Genomic DNA, 7,749 nt, shown 5'->3' with positions numbered 1-7,749 from the left:
GAGCAAGAAATTACTCCATCTTAAGCTTTCAGCATCTGGGCTCCCCGGGAGAGTCCAGCTGTGTCCTCCACCCTACATGCCAGCCCTCGCATCTCCCCTGTCTCTTCCAATTTCTCCTAGCAGCCGTGCTGCCACAGCAGAGATGAGACTAGGTCCTCTGCACCCCTGAGCCAGACTACACAAGGACAGTGTCAGCTGGGTAATGAGAGGAGGGCAGCTGCCCTGACTGTGGTCTCTGAAGGTCCATGGTGGCTTCAAGAAAACGGCTCTGCTTCATAGCAAGTGACTATTTACAAGCTTTGACAAAACTCATTCCAATGCCTCTTTTCATTAATACAGTCAATTAATTTACCAGTGTCAGTTATTAATACTTTCTGAGGCTATGCTATTTTCATATAGTTTTTCATGTCCTTCATATGTTGACACAAATAGATTTTAATTTAAGAGAAAGCAGAGACATCACTTGCTGACAAGTTCCATCTACTCAAAGGTTGGAACTTATCTTCCCAGAGCCTGCTGGGAAGCAGGTGGGGCACGGACTCCCCCAGGGTTCCCCAGGAGGATCTCAACAGGAAAGGAGGCAGCCTGCTGAGCCAGCCCTTGGGTCCTCTCTCTCCAAGGCAGGCAAGAAAACAGGGTTCTTCCGGCAAGTCCAGGAGCCCCACAGCACCCCTCCCCCAGAAACAGACATGTTCTTGGAAGGTTTTCTTTTCTTTGTTTAATCAAAGAATTAAAACAATTTTAATTTACTAGTGTCAGTGATTTTCTGAGATTATCCTATCTTCATACAGTTTTTCATGTTCCTCATATATGACACAAATAGATTTTAATTTTGTGCTCATAGAGAAAAACAGGACTGCAGGAAAAACAACAAAAAAGTGATGGGACAGATTATAGTGAACCTAGATTATCAAGACAGAGAGGTCTGAATCACTGAAAACAGAAATACCCAGGCTTACCTCCAGAGTCAATGGTAACCTGAATTGTGAAATGGTAGAGCCATTTTCAGGAAAATAGTTTCATCTCCAGGGCTCCCAAAAACCATTTCACTTCCCACTGTCCAGTCACATTCTCCAGTCACATTCCCTCCCATCACATTCAGAGAAGGTAAGTCTGGGTCAAGTAGTACAGTGGGCATAAATTTGCTATACCATAAATGGGTGCAAGAACCACCACTTTGCTTTATTTCTCTAAATCAAACAAAATTTGTCTCTAAGCCCCACTTCCCCAAAAGATGAGTCAACGATAGTTTTTTGAAGCTTCTTTAGGTAATCCCCTGCCCAGAAACTTGCAAGCATCTCAAGAAACAAGAATCCAGAAAGCTTGAGGAAGACTTCAGGAAGCTTCAGTCCATCACTGAGATGTTCATACAATAGTTATTGCCCAAGTTGACATGGTTCACTGGAAGACAGAAACTCCTTCTCAAATCTTCACTGATTCCCAAGGCGGGCAATTCGTGTTCACTTTCCGCAGCAGCTACAGGCCATCCAAAAGCCCTCTTGCCATGGCTCTGGGCCCCACATGGGAGTGGGTGCAGGGTCCTCCCATTTTTCAAGCATGCTACCACTGTCATCTTAGATCTTGCCACATTTGCCTCTTCAATTACCCTGGCCTCAGGATATCTTTTCTCCCCAGCTTATCCTCCTTCAATGATATAATCTCCCAAACAAAAGCCTGGATGGGACAGAGTGTTTCAGGAGCTTGGCAACTTGTCTTTCACTCCAAGAATTATAAATTCTATCCTTATAAGAGTATTTTTTAGAGTTTTTAATAAATTAACTATACAATAAAAATGATCCTAACCAAACAGCATTGCTCTGAGATATTCTCTCATGTTTCTTTTTATATAACTTATATACCATTTTAATCCAGCTCATGAAGCTCAGTGAAAAATATTATTTAACTCCTTTCCACTGAAGCTTAAGAGACCACTGATCTGGATACAGATGAACTACATTAGAGAAGGTTAATTTTAAAGTTAAATGGCAGAATAATTCTACCAATATAACTGAGTTCATATACACAGAGGAATGTTGAGGACTTAAAAAAAAATCACTCTATTTTTAGTGATTCTGCACACTCCTCTCTGTATCTGTAATTAGTTATTATTTTGTTAATTGCAAAAGTAATATATGCTGAAAGAAGGAAACTTGGAAAATGCCAAAATATACTAATTAAATAAAATTTCTGAAGCATATTCATAGATAATCATTGTAAACATTCTGATGTATATCTTTTTCTTACATAATACATTTTAAAGCTTTTTTTCCTTTTAATATATATATTTTATTGAAGTGTAGTTGACTTACAATGTTTCAAGTGTACATTAAGGTGATTCAGTCATACATATACACATATATTACTTTTCAGATTATTTTCCATTATAGGTTATTACAAGATATTGATTATAGTTCCCTGTTCTATACAGTAAAACTATGTTGTTTGTGGTGCATCTGTTTTTTTAATTAGAAATTTAGCATTCTATTCATACTAAGTCAAACAAGTGGAATCAAATGCTGTAGATTTTTTTAGCTAAGCAAACATTCACGACTTTTAAAATATATATATTATAAATACTACTTATATAATATGCTTACAAAAGCTTTTCTACTACACTTGAAAAAGGCTTGAGAAAGAACATTGATAAAGATAAAGAAGAGATGGGAGATATTGGAAAACATAAGCTAAATGAAATGGGAGCACTGAATATGAAATTTAAAAAGGGAAACAAACTAGATAGAAGTAAAATATTATCCTATAGTCCAGTTGTTTTTAAACATGCCTGCTCATTAGAAACATATCTGGAGTTTTGGAGAAAAAAAACTTTACCTGGGCATTTGTATTTTTCAAAAACTTTCAAGATAATTCTGATATGCACCTGGATTTTAAAAAATGATTACAGGTTTTTCTATTAAATGGTAGTTTTAGTGATATAGAATTCTATTATTTTCTGTAGACCAATCATGATACAATGGTATTAAGTGAATAATTACATAACCACAGTAGTGGTTCTTCTTTTGTATTTCCTGCCTAGAAAAGTTCTTTCAGCATTTATTATAAAACTGGTTTGGTGGTGCTGAATTCTCTTAACTTTTGCTTGTCTGGGAAAGTTTTGTATTTCTCCATCAAATCTGAACAAGAGTCTTGTTGGGTAGAGTGTTCTTGGTTGTAGGGTCTTCCCTTTCATCACTTTAAGTATATCGTGCCATTCCCTTCTTGCTTGTAGAGCTTCTGTTGCAGAATCAGCTGATAATGTTAAAGGAGTTCCCTTGTATGTTGTCATTTTCCCCTTGTTGCTGTTAATATTTTATCTTTGTCTTTAAGTTTTTCAGTTTGATTACTGTGTGTCTGTGTGTTCCTCCTCGGGTTTATCCTGCCTGGAGCTCTCTGTGCTTCCTGGACGTGGGTGACTATTTCCTTTCCCATGTGAGGGAAGTTTTCAGGTATTATCTCTTCAAATATTTTCTCAGATCCTTTCTCTCTCTCTTTTCCTTCTGAGACCCTTATGATGCAAATGTTGGTGTGTTTAATGTTGTCCCAGAGGTCTCTTAGACTATTTTCATTCTACATCCCCCCTTTTTTATTTCTGTATTCTCTTCTGTGGCAGTGATTTCCACCATTCTGTCTTCCAGGTTACTTATCCTTTCTGCTGCTTGAGTTATTCTGCTATTGATTCCTTATAGTGTATGTATCGTTCATCTCTATTTGTTCTTTAGTTCTTGGTCTTTGGTAAGCATTTCTTGTATCTTCTCCATTCTGTTTCCAAGATCCTGGATCATCTTCATTATCATTATTCTGAATTTTCTTTTTCTGGAAGATTGCCTATGTTCTCTTCACTCACTTGTTTTTATGGAGTTTTATCTTGTCCCTTCAACTGGGATAAAACCCTCTGCTTTCTCATCCTGATTGACTTTCTATAATATGGCTTTCATTCTAGCTGCTGTGGGATTGTGGTTCTTTTGATTCTTCTGTCTGTCCTCTGTTTAATGAAGCTAAGAGGCTTGTGTAAGCTTCCTGATGAGAAGGACTGGCCATGGGGAAAACTGGGTCCTGCTCTGGTGGGCAGGACCATGTTTGGTAAAGCTTTAATCTGGTTATTTGCTGATGGGTGGGATTGCACTCCCTCCCTGTTGGCTGTTTGGTCTGAGGTGACCCAGCCCTGGGGTCGACGTGGCTCTATGGTAGGGTTAATGGAGACCTCCAAGAAGACTTACATTAAAGAGAAACTTCCAGGACTGCTGCTGCTGGTGTCTCTGTCCCTGCGGTCAGTCACTGCTGACCCATATCTCCATGGGCGACCCTCCAACACACTGGATTGTGACATGTGACAAAAAGTGGATTTTATACAACAACCTGCAACACATCACATAGGTCTGGTTCAGTCTCCTATAGGGTCACTGTTCCTTTCCTCTGGGTCTTGGTACAGGCAAGATATTTTCCCCCCACTTAATTTTTTTAATTGAAGGATAATTGCTTTACAGAATTTTGTGGCTTTCTGTCACACTTCAACAAGAATCAGCCATAGGGACACCCATGGCCCCTCCCTCTTGGACCTCCTTCCCATCTCCCTCCCCATCTCACGCTTCTAGATCATCACAGAGCCCCTGTTTGTGTTCCCTTAGTCTTGCAGCAAATTCCCACTGGCTATCTGTTTTATATATGGCATTGTAAGTTTCCATGTTACTCTCTCCATACATCTCACCCTTTCCTTCCTCCTCTCCCCCGGTGTCCATAGGTCTGTTCTCTATGTCTGGTTCTCAAGATTTTTGTCTGTGCTCTCCAAGAGTGGAGTCTCTGCTTCCCCCAGCCTTGTGGAAGTCCTGTAATCAAATCCTGCCCTTCAAGGTCAGATTTCCTGGATTTCCCAGTCCCTTTGCCAGATCCCCAGACTGAGAAGCCTGATATGGGGCTCAGAACCTTCACAAAAGTGGAGAACTTCTTTGGTATGATTGTTCTTCAGTTTGTGGATCGCCCAGCTGGCGGATATGGCATTTGGTTTTATCATGACTGTGCTGCTCCTACTGGCTTGTTGCGGCTTCTTCTTTGTCTTTGGATGTGGGGTATCCTTTTTTGGCAGGTCCCAGTATCTTCCAGTTAATGGTTGTTCAACAGCTCATTGCAAATTTGATGCTTTTGCAAGAGGAATTGAGCACACATCCTTTTACTCTACCACCTTAAACTTTTTTTTAATCGTAAAATATATTTGTATATTTTTAAAAGTCAAATGAGGCGTTAAAAATTTAATGATAAAAATAGCCCAGACCTTTCTCATCCAATTCCCAACAGCAGAGGCAATCTCTTTCAACTTCTTTAGCTATTTTTAATAAGTTGGTACAAAAGTAATTGCAGTTTTGAACTGTGAATTTTAAGTCATTATAACTAGGTTCAAACACATCTTTATTAATTAAAATAGGAACCATTACTGTCAACACATTTTTGCCAATGAAAGACATTTGTTTATTTCTGTAGGATAAAAATTTATGCTTTGGGATTTAATGAACTCTTGAAAAGGTCTGCCCCCTGCTGGTTGTGGAAGAGTTTTCCATGCAAAAAGTTGTTGAGTTGCTTGAACAAGTGGTAGTCAGTTGAGAGGTCAAGTGAATATGGAGGACGAGGCAAAACTTTGTAGCTCAATTTGTTCAACTTTTGAAGTGCTGGTTGTGGAAAATGAAGTTGAGCATTGTTGTGGAAAAGAACTGGGCCCATTCTGTTGACAAATGCAGGTTGCAGGTATTGCAGTTTTCAGTGTATCTCATTGGTTTGCAGAGCATACTTCTCAGATGTAATGGTTTCACCAGGATTCAGAAAGCTGCAGTGGATCAGATTGACAGAAGACCACCAAACAGTGACCATGATCTTTTTTGGAGCAAGTTTGGCTTTGGATAGTGGTTTAGAACTTCTTCTCCATCCAGCCACTGAGTTGGTTGTTGCATTTGTAGTATAAAATCCACTTTTCATCCCATGTCACAATCGGATTGGAAATGGTTCATTGTTGCTGCATAGAATAAGAGAAGACAACACTTCAAAACAATTTTTAAAATTTTTGGTCAGCTTTTGAGGCACTCACTTATTGAGTTTTTTCACCTTTCCAGTTAGCTTCAAATGCAGAATGACCACGGAAGGGTTGACATTGAGTTCCTCGGCAACTTCTTATGTAGTTGTAAGAGGATCAGCTTCGATGATGGCTCTCAATTGCTCGTTGTCGACTTCTGATGGCCAGCCACTGCATTCCTCAACTTCAGGGCTCTTGTCTCCTTTGCAAAATTTCTTGAAACACCACTGCACTGTACATTTGTTAGCAGTTCCTGAGCCAAATGTGTTGCTGATGTTGCAAGTGGTCTCCGCAGTTTTATGACCCATTTTGAATGTGAATCAAAAAAATCACTTGAATTTGATTTTTGTCTAATATTGTTTCCATAGTCTAAAATAAATAAAAAATAAATAGCAAATAAAGTCGTTAGCAAAAAGAAAAAAAAGCAAGAAAGGCACATCAAAATGATGTATAACATAACCACATTTATTTAATAATGTATTCTAATATCAAATGGCAAAGTTGAGCAATGCAAAACTGCAATTACTTTTGCACCAACCAAATAGCTTCTTTAGTTATATTCTAGTATTGTAGCTATATGGTTTCACAGGTGGCTCAGTGATAAAGAATCTGCCTGTCAGTGCAGGAGCCACAGAAGAACTCGAGTTTGATCCCTGGGTGAGGAAGATCCCCTGGAGGAGGAAATGGCAATCCACCCCAGTATTCTTGCTGTGATAATCCCAAGGACAGAGGAACCTAGTGGGATACAGTCCTTGGGATTGCAAGGAGTTGGACACAACTGAGCAACTGACGACACAATTACAACCATATGTCTCAAGAGGATGGTTATTTTACTCATTTTTGATTTTCAATCATAGATATTTTCTATTTGTCTCCAACAGGGAAGATGAAGATTTAGCTCTCTCAACTCCCCTTGCCTTGTTGCTCCTCTTTACAAGCATGTACAAATACTCACAGATGAGTATAATGCGATTGTATAGTTTGGTTGTATTTGTATTCTTAAGTTTCTTGGTTTCCTTGGGATTAACAATTGGCTTACTTTTCTGTTGGCTTAGTTTCCCATGTACTTAGTCATGTATTAATTCATTATCCAAAGTCTCAGCCAGAGTTGTCAAACTCCTTTCAATAGGTTCAGACATTCCTGGTCTTTTTTTTTTTTTAAAGCTGGGCTATAACACACATATTCTAAGATTTTTTTTAATTGATTAGTTTATTTTTATTTTTTGGTTGGGGCTTTGCCTCTGCCAGGGAGCTCTCTCTAGTTGCGGTGAGGAGGGGCTACTCTGGCTTCTCTTGATGAGGACACAGGCCCTAGGTGCTCCAGCATCTGTAGTTGCAGCACTTGGACACAGTGGTTGCCGCTTGCAGGGTCTAGACGGCAGGCTCAGTAGTTGTAGCACACAGGCTGAGTTGCTCTGTGGCATGTAGACTCTTTCCCAACCAGAGATCGAACCCGCCTCCCCTGCATTGCCAGGCAGATTCTTATCCACTGTGCCACCAGGGAAATCCTCCAGGACTTTTTAAAGTTGATTTTTTTCCCCCAGAGAGTCCACAGGGATACAGTTCCCTTCATTTTGATAATTTTCCCTTCTCCTCTCTCCTGTATTAGCATTTTGTTACTAGAACCCACATCTTTTATCTTATTTGCTTTTTTGAAATTTTATCTACTTATTTATTTATTTTTTTGTCCAGGTTGC

Source organism: Muntiacus reevesi, chromosome 4, assembly GCF_963930625.1.
Source record: "Muntiacus reevesi chromosome 4, mMunRee1.1, whole genome shotgun sequence".
Classification (NCBI taxonomy): domain Eukaryota; kingdom Metazoa; phylum Chordata; class Mammalia; order Artiodactyla; family Cervidae; genus Muntiacus; species Muntiacus reevesi.
The sequence above is the reverse complement of the archived record's forward strand: the minus strand, read 5'-3'. Positions refer to the sequence as shown.